We start from the raw sequence: 17,248 nt of genomic DNA, 5'->3' as shown, positions 1-17,248 counted from the left end.
GGAGATACCTAGTTCATCAAGTCAAGATGTAGTCGTAATTTATGAACCAACCATTGCAACAAAACATCTTGCAGATCCTATGGAGAACAATAACGAGACTCCTAAAAGGAGAAAGATACAGAGGACTGCAAAGTCCTTTGGTGATGATTTTCTTGTCTATCTCATAGATGACACTCCTAGTTCTATTTCACACATGTAAGCATCTGAAGATGGTGACTACTGGAAGGAACTGGTCCATAGGGAGATGGATTCCATCCTCGAAAAAGAAACTTGGGAGATAACAGATCGTCCTTATGGGTGCAAACCTATAGGGTGCAAATGGGTATTCAAGAAGAAGCTTAGTCCTGATGGTACTATTGAGAAGTAAAAGGCACGACTCATGACCCAGGGTTATACCCAAAAGGAAGGTGAATACTTCTTTGATACTTACTCACCTGTGGCTCGACTGACCATAATCCGAGTACTACTTTCACTAGCTGCCTCACATGGTCTTCTCCTGCATCAAATGGATGTTAAGATTGCTTTCCTAAATGGAGAGTTGGACGAGGAAATCTATATGGAACAACCAGATTGGTTTATACTGGACGGGCAGGAAGGAAAAGTGCGCAAGTTGTTGAAGTCTTTGTATGGACTAAAGCATGAACCTAAGAAGTGGCATGAGAAGTTTGAAAGAACTTTGACAGCTAAAGGCCTTGTTGTAAACGAAGCTGACAAATGCGTGTACTATTGGCATGGTGGGGCATGGGAGTTATCCTTTGCTTATATGATGATGACATATTGATTTTCAGAACAAATATGAATGTTATTATGGAGGTCAAGGACTTCCTATCTTGTTGTTTTGAGATGAAGGATTTAGGGGTAGCTGATGTTATTATGAATATCAAGTCGATGAGAAGTGATGGTCGTGGGATTACATTTCTTCAATCTCACTATGTGGAAAAGATCTTGAGTCTCTTTGGATATAGTGACTGCAAGCCCTGTCCAACACCTTATGATGCTAGCGTGTTGCTTTGACAGAATCAAAGAATTGCTAGACATCAACTGAAATACTCTCATATACTTGGATCACTTGTGTATTTAGCGCGCTACGAGACCTGACATCTCTTTTGTTGTTAGCAAGGTCATCGAGTTTGTTTCAAAACTAGGAGATGATCATTCGAAATCTCTAGAAAGAGTTATGCGCTATTCGAAGGGCACTACGAGTTAGGGAACTCACTACACTGGGTACCCAAAGGTACTTGAAGGGTATAGTGACTCAAACTGGATCTCTAATGCCGAAGAGATAAAGGCCACGAGCGGATATGTATTCACTTATGGTGGTGGCACTGTTTCTTGGAAGTCTTGCAAGCAAACCCACTTAACGAGGTCAACAATTGAAGTAGAATTCACAACACTAGATACAACTATGGTTGAAGCAGATTGGCTTCGTTGGCTCTTGAATGACTTACCGGTTGTTGAGAAACCTATACTGGGTATTCTTATAACTGCGACAATCAAACTGTGATTGCCAAAGTGAGTAGTTCAAAGAATACCATAAAGTCATCAAGACATGTTCATAGAAGGTTAAAATATGTCAGGAAAATGAGAAACTCCGGAGTTATTGCATTGGATTATGTCCAAAAATCTAAAAAATCTGTCAGATCCTTTCACTAAGGGTCTATCACATAATGTGATAGATAATGCATCGAAGGAGATGGGTATGAGACCCACCATATGAGTTGTTCACAGTGGTAACCTATTCTATGTGATCGAAGATCCCGTGAATTAGATGTGGAAGAAAAATTGTTGGTCAACTGAGAGGAAAGTATTCTTACCATTAATAATACCACTCCATGAAGATGTAGCACTTTCATAATCTTCATGGCAGGTTGATATATATCTTAATGTGTTCTAAGTGGCTTATTGAAGTAAAGATGTTGTCATGCAGAACATCGTTTTAAAAGCACACCTATATGAGTCTGATTGTTAACGTCGCAATCTATGAGAGTAGGGTGCTCTCTAGTAAAATCATGAAAGGCCTCGGAGTATGATGCATAAGCTCCACCCGCGGGGAAGTCCCACGGTAGCCTAGTATTGGTCATGGCTGTGTGTGAAGCTAGATTCGTAGAAAACTTGCAGTTCAAGGCATAGTCCACTGTTCAAGTTGCCTACTGATGAACCACAAGTATATGGGTCAATCATAGTTCTTTTGATAAGTAATAATGTCGAATCCAACAAGGAGTGGAAGGAAATAGCAAGCAGTTTTTAGCAAGGTAATTTCAGCAAGCACTCAAATAGCTGTAACAAGTTGTTTGATAGCAAGATACTTGTAACAAGTGACAAGTAGAAATAGTAACAATATGTGCAGCAAGGTAGACCAATCCTTTTGTGGCAAAGGACAGGCCAGAACAATTTCTTATGATAGGAAAAGCATTCTTAAGGGCACACGGGAATTTCATCTAGTCACTTTCGTCATGTTGGGTTAATTCGCATTTAGTATTTTGATAATTTGATATGTGGGTGGACCGGTGCTTGGGTGTTGTTCTTACTTGAACAAACCTCCAACTTATGATTAACCCCCCACCCGCAAGCATCCGCAACTACGATAAAAGTATTAAGAATACATTCTAAACATATCATTAAACATAGGGATCCAAATCAGCCCCTTACGGAGTAGTGCATGGACTAGGGTTTAGTTTTATGTCACTCTCGCAACCCACTCTCTAATTACTAATCCACAATGCATTCCCTTAGGCCCAAAGATGGTGAGGTGTTATGTAGTCGACGTTCACATAACACCACTAAGGGAATCACAACATTCATATCATCAAAATGTCGAACGAATATCTAGTTCACATGACTACTTGCAACAACAACATGGGATAATAACTTCCTTAAGCATTTTAATAGAGGTGTTATGATCAACACTATTGGTTGGAATAGCTTCTACCCATTTAGTGACATAATCAACAACAACCGAAATATACGTATACCCATTAGAGCAAGGAAAAGGTCCCATATAATAAAATTCCCAAACATCAAATGGTTCAATAACAAGTGAGTAATTAATAGTCATTCCCTGACGTCTACTAATCTATACATATACTAATTTTAGTGGGACCTAATAATTACGGTGTAGATTAACTCCAGGTTCAATCTTTTTTTAATAAACTCCATGTTAAATCATTTTTTTACAAACTCCACGTTCAATGTAGGGTGAACTTCATGCTCAATCTTTTTTTCCTAACAAACTCCACGTTCAATCCATAAAAACAGTTCTCCACGTTCAATCACGGAAGAACTCCATGTTCAATATATGCACTTATATTTTTTTTTTCTAACAGACTCCGTGTTTTCAATCTAGGAAGAACTCCACATTTAATTTCTGGCCCGATGTCAATTTTTTTTAATAAACTGCACGTTCAATTTGTGGACAACATCTGATATTTTGAAGGTCCAACTGCCCCAAGCCTGTTTGGGTGGACATCCAGGGACCGTACCTATCCATGGCGGCAGTGATGACGGCAACCTGGTCTGGAGTCTGGGTCGCTCCCCGATGCGACAAAGAAAGTGTCGTCGCTTCGTTTCCTGGCCGTTGCTGCGTCTAGTCTTGAGGTGGAAGGAAGCGTCCGTGCACTAGTAGAAAAAAGGGCTTTCGTCCCGGCTCGATTTATACATTAGTCTTAGTTCCATTACGAACCGAGACTAATGTTAGCATTAGTCCCGGTTCAAGCGGCAAGGGCGTCGGTCGGGCATTAGTTCCAGTTTGTGTCTCGAACCGGGACTAAAGGGTTTGGAGGCTTTAGTCCGGTTCAAATGGGACCTTTAGTCCATCCCACGAACGGGGACTAATGGGGTTCTGAAGTTTTGTTTTTTTTTTTGTTTAAAAATTTGTTTTGTGTTTGTAGTTTCTACTTTAATTTTCTTATATATTTTAGGATATTTGATGTTTTTTAGTGATTCTTTTTGCATTAGATTCAAAGTTTGTCTAGTTTCTGTTTGTGCCATTAGTTTTCAAATTTGAATGGTTTAAATTTAAATTTGTTTAAATTTTCTTCAAACCCTGATTGTGAATAACTTGAGTTTACAAATAGTTTTTAATTTAATTATTTTTGCTCCTAGTCATGTGTTGGATTGTTGTCACAGTAAGATTTATTTGGTTATTTTTAGAATAATTTAAATTAGGATTTTAATTAAAACAATATTGTTTTGCTTATATAGTTGTTCTGGTCATTTAATTATTGTTTTTTATTATTTTTAGTTAGTTCTTTCTGTAGATTTTAACATGTTGTAGTATGGTGCATATTGAATGCACAAAAAGTCTGGAGTTAAAATAATTTTAAAAAAATGCCTTTGTAGCAGATGGGTTTTCGTGTGAAACCTTGATACTTCGAAGGAGATGATCTAGTTTGTACATGAAGTGCATCCAGTTTTTGTCGTAACTCTCACAACTTTGTAGCACATGTCATGTGGGTGAAATGATGATATCATGACAAGTTTCAGCCTTTTCAGTGTTCATTTGTAGCGCTTTTCAATTTCAGGGTCATTTAGCTCAAAAAAATCATTAAATGCATGGAAAATAGAAAATGATATGAGAAAGGGTTGAAAATTTATGTGGTGGATTTGAATGATGCATATTGAACACACACAAAAGTATGGAGTTCAAATAAGTTCCAAAAAACTAAATCCCTTTGTAAGAGATGAATTCTTGTTCTAAACCCTGATACTTCGAAAGAAATTGTCCGTTTTGTACACGAAGTGCATCGAGTTTTTGTTGTAGCTCTCTCAACTTTTTAGCACATGCCATGTGGGTGAAATGATGATACCGTGCCAAATTTGAACCTTTTTAGAGTTCATTTGTAGTGCTTTTTAGGGTCAATTAGCTCAAAATATAAGTAAACGCATGAAGAGTACCAAATGAAGTCTGAAAATGTTGAAAATTTATGATGTGTCTTTGAATGGTGCATTTTGAACACACAAAAAGTATGGAGTTCAAATAAATTTAAAAAATGAAATCCCTTTGCAAGAGATGAGTTTTCGTTCGAAACCTTCATACTTTGAAGGAGATGGTCTAGTTTGTACACGAAGTGTATTCAGTTTTTGCCGTAACCCTCTCAACTTTTTAACACAAACTATGTGGGTGAAATGATGATACCATGCCAGGTTTCAACATTTTCAGAGTTCATTATAGTGCTTTTCAATTTCAAGGTCATTTAACTCAGAAAATAATTAAATGCATGGAAAATAACAAATAAAGTTAGAAAGGGTTAACTCTGGCTTGGTTAACCTTGGTTGTGACTCTGGTGAGGACGGTGCTATCAGATGTAGTCGACGGGTATGATTGGACTCTTGGCTAAAGGGGGATTCTGAAATTTTCAAACTCTACCCCCCCGGACCGTTTTTTTAAGTTTTGTAGAAAATAAAAAAAAATGATAAAATCTTCAAAAAATAAAATCATTTGAGATGTAGTTAGGTTTTAGTGTCTAGTTGGTATAGAAATTTTGAGATATGAATTTTGACCGTTTTTGCAAAAAAGGGAAAAAATATAAAACAGCCATAACTTTTGCATACCACGTCAAAAAAAGTTTAATATATCAAAAACAACTAGAGAAAAATTGGGACTCGATTTCACCAGGGCTTGCCCGGTGAAGTTTTCTGAGATGCTCAAAATTCCAAATACCCCCCCCCCCCCTCACTCCAAGCCCCGCCACGTGGAGGACCATTAGCCCCGGTTCGGGGACGAAACGGGGCTAGCATTAGTCCCGGTTGTTTAGTCCCGGTTCGTGAACCAGGACTAATGACCCAACCGAAGTGGGGCTATAGGCCCTTTTTCTATTAGTGGTGTGCTTGCTCCCGGCGTCTCAACCGAAACAGAAAATAGCCTATCTACTCTTCAAATTTTCTCCTTCGAGTAATCTCTTATCCTATTTTTTCGGTTGCAATTGCTTCATGTATGCGACCTATTTTGTGTCTGATTAGTGACTATTTGGTAGCTGCATGTCCGTGACCTGTTTTGCTTCTCCAGCGCGTGATTGTAAAAGAGATGCAGTGTCAGGGTGGTGCCGATCAATGAGGATCTACATGGTGAGACATGTACCACACACATGGCCTGCAAGCTGCTAGACCTGGGCATATCCGTCGACAATGGTGAGATGGAACTGGTGTTATGGTCCTCTGTCCAGCAAACAATGTATTTTCTCTTCGCATGTCCTTTGCTCTGCCAGTCTGAATCTGAATTATCAATTTGTATTTTGCAATGTGCTGGAAGTGTTTGATGAGTTTTTAAGTTGCCAAAACTCAAATTCATATAGAAGAGTTTTCCTAACGGATTTCTTAAGTCTTTCATGTAGTGTGTTTTCGAACTGCATTTGTATTCACTGAGGACACTCGTATTTTCAACCAGCACGTGCGCTTTAGTTGTACGAGGTATGGTTTGCAGCTAAACTGCATACTAATTGTCGAGGATGATCAAAGTATGACATAACAAAATTCAAGTTTCAAATTGTTCCTTTCTTCTTCTTTTCTTCTACCTCTACCCACTTAGCTCCAAATGAGTTGTTTAACCATAAGTTTTTATGTTGTTAGCATTCCACCAGAAACATGAAGTACAACTTTACTTAAATTAATAATTTAGCCCACTATGATAAGAGTTCTCCTAATCATTAAATTTTTCCAAAGAGTATCCTTCATATCCTTTGCTTCCTATTTACGAAAAGGTCTTTATTGTTTGTTTTCGAGTTAAGAATTTTTTTACTTAGGTACTTCACTAGAGAGAAGCGATACGTAAGAGTTGGATGCTAAATGATGTTAACACTAGTGGGGACGGGGCCTTTAGCCCCGGCCCGTAAGGGCCTTTAGTCCCGGTTCACCAATCGGGACTAAAGGGGCGGGACTAAAGGCCTAACCTTTAGTCTCGGCCCTGTTACAAGCCGGGACTAAAGGTGCTCCACGTGGGCGCCTCGTAGCGCCCCAGGGGCAGGCCCTTTAGTCCTGGCTCGTTACACGGACCGGGACTAAAGAGTTTCAGATTTTGCTTATTTTTGGTTTTTTTTGAATGAAATTATTTTTGGGTTTTAGGGTTTTAGGGTTTAGGTGTTCGGGAGATTAACGTGATGCCTCGTTTGGTGTTCGGGAATTAGTTTTCATATAATTTAAATAGAAATAATTATGCATATATATATAAGATTAACTTATCTTACAAGCGAGCATATATATACAATTATATGGAGATCTGAATTATCGGGACTAGAGCCCGTCTATTCGATTACATGGACGAACATCAGTAATGGCCCCTAGCTATACTAAATCGTCCTTTGTCATCTATAGCTTCCGTCCTCAGAAAGGTCGCAAGCTCCTCTGCAACAGCAATTGCGCGTTGCTCTGGTAGGACATTCGTCCTCATGGCTGTGTACTATATAAGAAGAGGAGATGAATATGAATATCAATCATGATAACAAAGAATGACAGGTAAAAATAGAGGTTTGAATGTTCATTGCTTACGTCGAATCTGTGATCCTTGTGCTCAGAGGTAAACGTGCGAATGGTCTCGCAAACATAGTATCCGCATAGATGCGTTCCCCGTGGCTGCTGGTCGCACTTTACGAGAATAGAATATATATAATAAAAATAATAATCTAGCATCATAAATGTATTGAAAATAGAAGTATATCATACTACTACTTACCTGAGCCGCTCTAAAGGTCAGCTTCTCAGGAAAGTTACCGGGAGTCACGCACTTGAACCGCTTCCAAACCCTGCCCGACAAAGATAATGATTTGCTAAGTTTTTCATTAATTGATATATCAGAAAATCATCGAAAGAGACCGATAGAGCGCAAGAATGATTGAAATTACCCTTGGAGCATGTCCCGCGGGCTTTGGAACTGTTCCAAGGGTCTCGATAATGGGTCGAAGGCATCAACTCTTCCCTTATCAATTTGAATGTCCAACAAAATCCAATGGAAGCTGCACATGTATATATATATATATATATATATATATATATGTCAGTAACTTATCAATTACACTTATAAGTGAATGGACACAATAGAGTAAACACCCTCATCTGAAGTTGTATGGAAACAGTATGGGGTCACAGAAATTTTGATCTGTTAGAAACCTTAGAAGGTTTTCCGCCGTCTTCTTGGGTTTATCAGTTAGCGTCACTATATCTATTTTATCTGGGTCAATAAACCCAATATTTAGGATGATATTACTTTTACAATCCGGAATCTTCATTCTATATAATAGAGTACAAGTTATATATAGACAATGAATTGAAATAACTAAACAAGTTATATGTAGACAACGAATTGAAAAACTTACAAACAATAGCAACTCATAAGCGATTTGTCGAGGGCGTCGCCATTGTACATCTGGAAGAGTTCATCAAAGTCGATATGGATTTCTTCGGGGCGGCCGTAGTACTCCCGTGGGACACTCAGCACGATCATCGTTCTCCCATTCTTTGATTCACTTAAGTACCATGTATGCAAGTAACGCATATTTGTTGGGAGATCATCTTTGCTAACCAAAGGCTCTCACATGACAAACTGTGGTTTAGGGGCTACCACAGCCTTGGGTAACCTGTCGTCTTGGGAAGACAGAACATCTTCAACCGAGACACCCCATTGAGCCGCCCAGTCCTTTTCTATTTCAAAAGCTTGCCCCTGCACCGGAGGGGGAACATTCTCGGTTAACACCTTGAGGGGTGGGATCGACTATTTGGCCTGTTGTCCAAGCTGAGGAACGTCTGATTTTTTCTTGCTTGTAGTTGAACTTGATTTGCTCCCACTTGCACTTGCACGTGATCTGCTCTTTTTCATTTCCTTCTGCAATGTGCGTGTATAGTCATCAGGCTTATGGTCGAAGTCATACTGTGATGGAAGGGTCGTGAAGTATTTTGCCCATGCTATTTGCTTCTCGGTGTATTCCGTGCGGGGCTCGGGTTCCTTATTTTTCATCTGCGCATCATGATGTTCCTTTGCTATCCTGGCATTTTCCTCGGCGATACGATCATAAGGTCTGATAGGAAAATTAGCATGAGGTACCTTTGGGAGGGGCGACCGTTTGCGCTTTGGGGGGCTCCGTCGCTTAGAAATCGTCGGCGGAGCGTTCTTGGTGGCACGCTTCCGCTTAGTATCCTGTGCGGGCGGCGGCGGAGACGGACGATCCAAGTCCGGCGGCGGTGATCGAGATGGACTCGTGTTGTGCTGGCCGACGTCATGTGGAGGGCTTGGAGGTAATGGAGGTGTAGGTGACCTGCGACGACTCGGAGGCGGTGTTGTCCTTGGGGCCGAGCCTGGAAGCTTGATGTAGTTCTTATCCCATATGATGGCTCCACCCAGTACTTCTCCAAGTGTCCTCTCATCTTTGGGTCCACCTATGTCGAGCTCCATATCATGAAACCCCGTCATGATTTCATCCACCCCGACTTTACCAAAGCCAGTTGGAATCTCATGGCCATGCCAGCGTGCATCAGGGCCAGAAGGTAAAGCTTGTCCGACGGCCACCTTCATGGATATGTTCTTGAATTTCCGATGGAGTTCACATGATGTTGACTCCTTGATTCCATCCACGGGGTAGCCAGGACCGCCCTCTATCATTCTTCGTGCATCGTCGGGCGGGGCCTCAGATTCAGCCACGCTGCTTTTCCGCTTAGATGGGGCGCCGGTAATATCAAGTGCAAGATCTTCCTGGCGCGTTACTCCTCTAAGCTCATCAATCTGCTTCTGTTGCTCGTTAATCCTGGCAAGCAACTAGTTGAACTTGTCATTCTCCTCATCCTGATGCCGCTTCTTTGCACTCTCTCGGCTTCTGTAAGTGTCTTGGTCTCTGGCAAACCCAAGCCACCACAGGTAAGAAGGATCGAAGCCTCGCGTTCGTCCTCCATGTTCGTCATTGCCGAGGAAGAGTGTGAGCAAATCTTTCTCTCTATCTGCAGTGAACTTTCTTTTTCCCTCCTTAATTTCTTTCACTATCCTTTTCCAATTCTCCCTGGGTGTCCTAAGACCGTCACTGCAGATGAGGTCCCCTGTTTTTTCGTCGTACGACCCACCATGCGCAAGGAACCAATTTCTTGCTCTCAATTCCCACTCATCACGGAGTGGTTCAGGTACGATGCCTTTATCTAGCAGATCTTGCTCTTTCTTATCCCACTTTGGGATGGCAGTCTCATAGCCCCCTGGCCCCAGCTTGTGGTGATATTTCTTCTTGTCGACATTTATCTTGTTCTTTTCTGATAATGCCTGGGCATCTTTTGACTCCTTGTACTCTTCAAATGCCTTCCAGTGATTCGCCTGCTTGGCTAGATACCCCTCGAATACTGGCACTTTCTTTGTCTTCAGATAGTTTTTCCATAGCTTCTTCTTCCAGCTACGGAATAGTTCGGCCATCTTCTTTAGAGTCCACTGCTTGACTTTGGCCCTCAGTTTGTCTGCGGCGTCTTCATTCTCACATTCTGGCAGGTTGAAATGTGACATGAGATCATTCCAAAGATTATCTTTGTACCTTTCGGTGACATAGTCACTATCAGCTGCCCCTTTGCGCTTGTTCCACTCCCGAACGCTGATCGGGACGTGATCCCTAACGAGAACTCCGCATTGCTTCTTGAATGTGTCAGCAACTTTCTTAGGAAGCTTGGGTTCGCCCGTAGGCAATATCACATCAAAGGTGTAATGCGTCCGTGCATCCAACTTTCTAGTCGGGCCTCGTTTCGTAGTTTTGCTCGATGTGGAGGCCTAAGAGGGAGAAGCATTCGTCAAATGAATGTATATGTATACAATATAGAGCTATCTCCAATATTTTTCACATATTACAAATGATTGTCGAACTTCATATGTATACCTCGCCGGACTTTATTATTTCTTCACCGGCTTCTCCACCGGCTTCTCCATCAGTGGAGCTATCACCTTCTCCTTCATTGGACCTATCTCCTGCCCCATCGGCTTCATCTTCGTGTTGCTCGACCTCCATTCCAACGTCGGGGTTTAGATATGACGACGGAGATTCAGCTGGTTCAACGTCGGGGCCGTCTTTGATTATATCTTCGAGAAGTTCTTCCTCTTCGAGGTTCCTGATATGTGGATCCATAGTTCTGCAAAAAACGGATTCTCTTAACCTTTGTACCAAAAAAGAATTATTCTATCAGGAACTCCGTTTCAAAACAACTTTAGTCCCGGGTCGTGGCTCCACCCTGGACTCCTAGATTTCTGCATAGTATTCAGAGTAGGAGTACTTTTCCAATTTGAGCATTCAATAAGCAAAACCAAATCGTAAAATAAAGTAGTATTCAAATTAGCATGCATTCAATTATAAGCAAATACATCATATCTTTTGTCCGTACATCGTCGAATATTATCACTAATACTCCTCGAATACTATCAAACATATAGCATCACTGATACATCTAGAACCGTAGCGCCCGACGGGTATCGGCACGGGCGGTGGACACCCAAAGAGAAGGAACCATCACAGGATCATAGCTCCAGTGAGATCCCTGAAGAACCTGCCAGTTATGCTCGAACCTGCCCTCCAACGCAACCATGTAGCGACGGACGGGCTCATCCTCCTCGCTGACACGGTGACGTACCACCTCCGCGGTGTCCGGAAGCCTCGGCACCCTCACTGGCCCACGCGACCGCCACCAAACAAGGATCGGGTTAACGATGGGTTGGCTCCTCACCAACCTACGCCCCCCGGAAGGTAGCACCTCTCAATACCAGCCGGGCGGAGCCCAGTCCCGCACAGGGCCCCTCTGATCAAGCAGGTGTCCTCCGCCGAGTCGACGACGAGGATGCGGGATAGGCATCGTAAAATGAACTAAAAAAATAAACTAGTTCTATTAATTTTCTTGCTAAAAATAAACTATTAACACTTAAGCATATACAATAGCAAAATTAAACTATTAACAGTTAAGCATATACAATAGCAAAATTAAGCAATAATCTAAGAAACACTATTAACACTTAAGCATATACACTATACAATATTTCTTCTTCTTGTAACCCTAAACTAATTTTTCCTCTTCTTCTACTTCTTCTTCTACTTCTACTTTTCCTCTTCTTCTACTACTTCTCCTCTTCTCTTCTTCTACTTCTCCTCTCCTCCTCTTCTAATTTTTTCTCTTCTTCTACTTCTCCTCTTCTTCTATTTTTCCTCTTCTTCTCCTCTCCTCCTCTTCTTATTCTCCTTTTTCTTCTTTTCTTCTCCTCCTATTCTTATTTTCCTTTTTCCTAATTCTAAATATTACTAACCCTAATAATCTAGCACAAACCTAATAACAATAGGAATTAAATGACAAAAAAAATCATTTTCTTCTTGTCTTCCCTTTTTCTTCCTTTCTTCTCCTTTTTCTTCTTTTCTTCTCCTTTTTCTTCTTTTCTTCTACTGGCTGGAGTGTTGGGGAGGAGGGGGCGGGGGGCTTACCGGCCGGAGGTTTCGACGGCACGCGGCGAGGAGGACGGCGCGGCGCGCGACGAGGAGGAGGGCGGCGCGCGGCGAGGAGGACGGCGACGGCGAGGAGGACGACGGCGACAGCGAAGAGGACGGCAGGCGGCGGCGAGCAGGACGGCGGGCAGCCTGACGGCATCGTCGAGTTCGTCGTTGTGCCACGCCGGCGAGGAGAACGAGAGGAAGAAGAAGAGAAATGGACGATTTGTGTTGGAATTTTTTGAAGTCCCGCTTATATAGGTGGATCTTTAGTCCCGGTGCGTGGCTCGAACCGGGACTAAAGACCCCCTTTAGTCCCGGGTGGAGCGACGACCCGGGACTGAAGGCCCTTTTTCGGGCAGACCAGAAGGCGGGAAGCAGGGGCCTTTAGTCCCGGTGCGTGGCTCTAGCCGGGACTAAAGGGGGTCTTTAGTCCCGAGGCGTGGCTCCACCCGGGACTAAAGCCCCTCCTCGGCTGCACGATAAGTTTAGTCCCACCTCGCCCAGCGAGGGGGACTAACACTTGTTTATAAGCCCCGTCGCAGCTTCTCCATCGAGCTCCTCTCTAAAGCACGCTTACGACCCTAAACTCACTGAAAATTGAAACTATATTCGAAATTATGGAGAAAATTCAACCTGAATTCAAAGTGAGTTCACTTTGAATTTAGGTTGAATTTTCTGTATAAATTCTCATATAGTTTCAATTTTTTTCTATTTTCAAAATTAATTATTTTGACTATCCAAACTATTATCTATTTTGTTATTTTCAATTAAAAACTATGTTTATTAAAAATTCTTTTTGCATATTTGAGAATTTGACAAAACTATGATAATGAAAAGTGTTTGAAATTGAATAAATAATTCAAAACTATTTTCTATTTTCAAAAGTAATTATTTTGAGTATCCAAACTATTAACTATTTTGTTATTTTCTTTTAAAAACTATGTTTATTAAAATTCTTTTTGCATATTTGAGAATTTGACAAAACTATGATAATGAAAAGTGTTTGAAATTGAATAAATAATTCAAAACTATTTTCTATTTTCAAAAGTAATTATTTTGGCTATCCAAACTATTAACTATTTTGTTATTTTCAATTAAAAACTATGTTTATTAAAATTCTTTTTGCATATTTGAGAATTTGACAAAACTATGATAATGAAAAGTGTTTGAAATTGAATAAATAATTCAAAACTATTTTCTATTTTCAAAAGTAATAATTTTGACTATCCAAACTATTAACTATTTTGCAATTTTCAATTAAAAACTATGTTTATTAAAATTCTTTTTGCATATTTGAGAATTTGACAAAACTATGATAATGAAAAGTGTTTGAAATTGAATAAATAATGCAAAACTATTTTCTATTTTCAAAAGAAATTATTTTGACTATCCAAACTATTAACTTATTTTTTTTCAGCTAGTTGACCCTGAAATTGAAAAGCATTACAAATGAACTCTGAAAATATTGAAAGTTGGCATGCTATCATCATTTCACCCACATAGCATGTGTTAGAAAGTTGAGAGGGCTACGACAAAAACTAGATGCACTTCGTGTACAAAACGGACAATCTCTCTCGAAGTATAAGGGTTTCAAACGAGAACTCATCTCTTACAAAGGGATTTCATTTTTTTGAACTTATTTGAACTCCATACTTTTTGTGTGTTCAAAATGCACCATTCAAAGGCACATCACAAAATTTCAACAATTTCTGACTTCATTTGGTATTCTTCGTGCATTTACTTTTTTTTTTGAGCTAGTTGACCCTGAAATTGAAAAGCACTACAAATGAAGTCTAAAAATGTTGAAAGTTGGCATGCTATCAGAATTTCACCCACATAGCATGTGTAAAAAAGTTGAGAGGGCTACGACAAAAACTGGATGCACTTCGTGTACAAAACGGACAATCTCTCTCGAAGTATGAGCGTTCCGAGCGAGAACTCATCTCTTACAAAGGGATTTCATTTTTTTCTGAACTTATTTGAACTCCATACTTTTTGTGTGTTCAAAATGCACCATTCAAAGGCACATCACAAAATTTCAACAATTTCTGACTTCATTTGGTATTCTTCGTGCATTTACTTTTTTTTGAGCTAGTTGACCCTGAAATTGAAAAGCACTACAAATGAACTCTGAAAAAGTTGAAAGTTGGCATGTTATCATCATTTCACCCACATAGCATGTGCGAGAAAGTTGAGAGGGTTACGTTAAAAACCGGATGCACTTCGTGTACAAAACGGACAATCTCTCTCGAAGTATCAGCGTTTCGAAAGAGAACTCATCTCTTACAAAGGGATTTCATTTTTTTGAACTTATTTGAACTCCATACTTTTTGTGTGTTTAAAATGCACCATTCAAAGGCACATCACAAAATTTCAACAATTTCTGACTTCATTTGGTATTCTTCGTGCATTTACTTTTTTTTTGAGCTAGTTGATCCTGAAATTGAAAAGCACTACAAATGAACTCTGAAAAAGTTGAAAGTTGGCATGCTATCATCATTTCACCCACATAGCATGTGCGAGAAAGTTGAGAGGGTTACGTTAAAAACTGGATGCACTTCGCGTACAAAATGGACAATCTCTTTCGAAGTAGAAGCGACCCCCACAATAAGAGACGACATTCTTCTTCTCTCATATATGGTGGACACGAGCTCACCTGATTTTTCAACCGTCGATGATGGTCGCTACTCCTACTTCCCCTAGTGCATAACCAATATCTAGCACAAGGAGAAGAAGGAGAGACGACCCCCCACAGCAACAGTCGACATTCTTCTTCTCTCATCTATGGTGGACACTCCCTCACCTGATTTTTTGACCGTCGATGATGGTCGCTATTCCTTCTTTCCCTAATGCATAACAAATATCTAGCACAAGGAGAAGAAGGAAAAGCGACCCCCACAACAAAAGTGGTTCCGCGGCACGCCACGTGGTTCCGCTGCACGCCACGTGGGACTAATGGTCTTTCATTTTTAAATGACTGTTTTAATCAAAAACAGATCTGTTACAAAAGGGATTTCATTTTTTGAACTTATTTAAACTTTAGACTTTTTGTATATATATGTGGTCGAAATGCATGATACCATGAAGTTAGAAAGGGCTAAACCATTCAAAAGTAGCAAATGAAGTTAGAAAGGGCTAAACCATTCAAATTTGGAAACTATAATGGCACAAACAGAAACTAGACATATATAAATTGGTCCAAGCAATACATGATACTAGTCCAAACAGTACGTAATAATAGCTACCATAGATATATATACAAGTGTTCGACGTTGAGAACACTACTCGTCTGAATCGTCTGAATCAGAATGTCCACCTTCCTCGAGGTGACGCTGGCCATAGTTGACGACTCGAATCTTGCGGTACAACTCGTACGAAACGTATGCATCTTTTGCTGCATACTCAATGTTGATACGATCAAGTGGGGACTTCTCCCAAAGTTTGTGCTGAGACTTTGGGAAACTGGTCTTCATATCACCATATTCGTCGTCGATCAAGGCAACTGCCATATGAGCCATCGAAGTCCTGACATGTCGAAGCCTGAATATCGTTTGGAGATCAATGAGGCAACTAGTTGGTATCTCAATACCGAAGTTGTACCTCATCTTTGGCTTGTCGTTCGTTATGTCAACGGTAACAAAAGTGATGCCGCTGCAAAGGAAGTCCATGAGTTCTGGACAATGCTTGTCACTACTGCAACAGAAACAAATTAAAATGGAACAAATGTTACATACTGCTGCAATAAGGAAACATGTTTCACTACAACTAAAGAGAAAATTATCTTTAGGATTCAAATAGAACATATGCAATGGAACCTAGAGAGATCACTATAGCTATGCAATGGAACCTAGAGAGATCACTAGCTATATGCAATTTTCATGACTATGACATATCATATTGCTATCCAATGGAACCTAGAGAGATCACTAGCTATATGCAATTTTCATAACCTTGGATCAAAGAACACCGCATAAAATTGTATCACTACAAATATGATTTCAATGGAACATATTGAACCAATCAGATTTTTTAGATTGTGGAACACTATTCCAATCAGATTGTGTTCCCTTCAACTAATCAAAAAAAATTCACTACAACTATTTGAAGCGAACCAACTATGATTCCAATGAACATATTAAACACTAGTTGATTCTAATACGATTTTTCAGATTATGGAACACTATTCCAATCAGATTGTGTTCCCCTTCAACTAATTAAAATTGTTTCACTGCAACTATTTGAAGGGAACCAACTATGATTCCAATGGAACATATTAAACACTAGTTGATTCTAATACGATTTTTCAGATTATGGAACACTATTCCAATTAGATTGTGTTCCCCTTCAACTAATCAAAATTGTTTCACTACAACTATTTGAAGGGAACCAACTATGATTGAAACAAATAAACTTACAATGTCATTATCTTCGATCAAAGAAAGCCTCAACACTTACCTCGCCCATTGGAGGATCAAGACATGGTGTTTGAAGCATAGTTGGATGACGGAAACACCGCGTTGATCGGCCGTGTACTCCAGATCAAGCCCCAAGAACTTCTCATGATCCATTGCGGCGTCAAGCCATCGTTCCTTCAACTTTTCAAGAAAAAACGACATCTCCCTGCTCTCGTTCGTGTACACGACATCAAGCATGGTCGTGCCATGTGCGAGCACCTCTTCAAAGCGAGTTGACATGCTGGAAGAAGAGAAGGGAAGAAGAGAGGAGAAGAACAGAGAACGAGAGCAAGAGAGAAGAAGAAACAGAGAAATGGCGACTCTGCCTCGGTTCGTGCTTTTCATCGCCCGAAACGACGCGGGATGCAAACCGTTTGGGCCTTT

The sequence above is a fragment of the Hordeum vulgare genome, chromosome 7H (genome assembly GCF_904849725.1).
Source record: "Hordeum vulgare subsp. vulgare chromosome 7H, MorexV3_pseudomolecules_assembly, whole genome shotgun sequence".
In the NCBI taxonomy this organism is placed as follows: Eukaryota; Viridiplantae; Streptophyta; class Magnoliopsida; order Poales; family Poaceae; genus Hordeum; species Hordeum vulgare.
The sequence above is the reverse complement of the archived record's forward strand: the minus strand, read 5'-3'. Positions refer to the sequence as shown.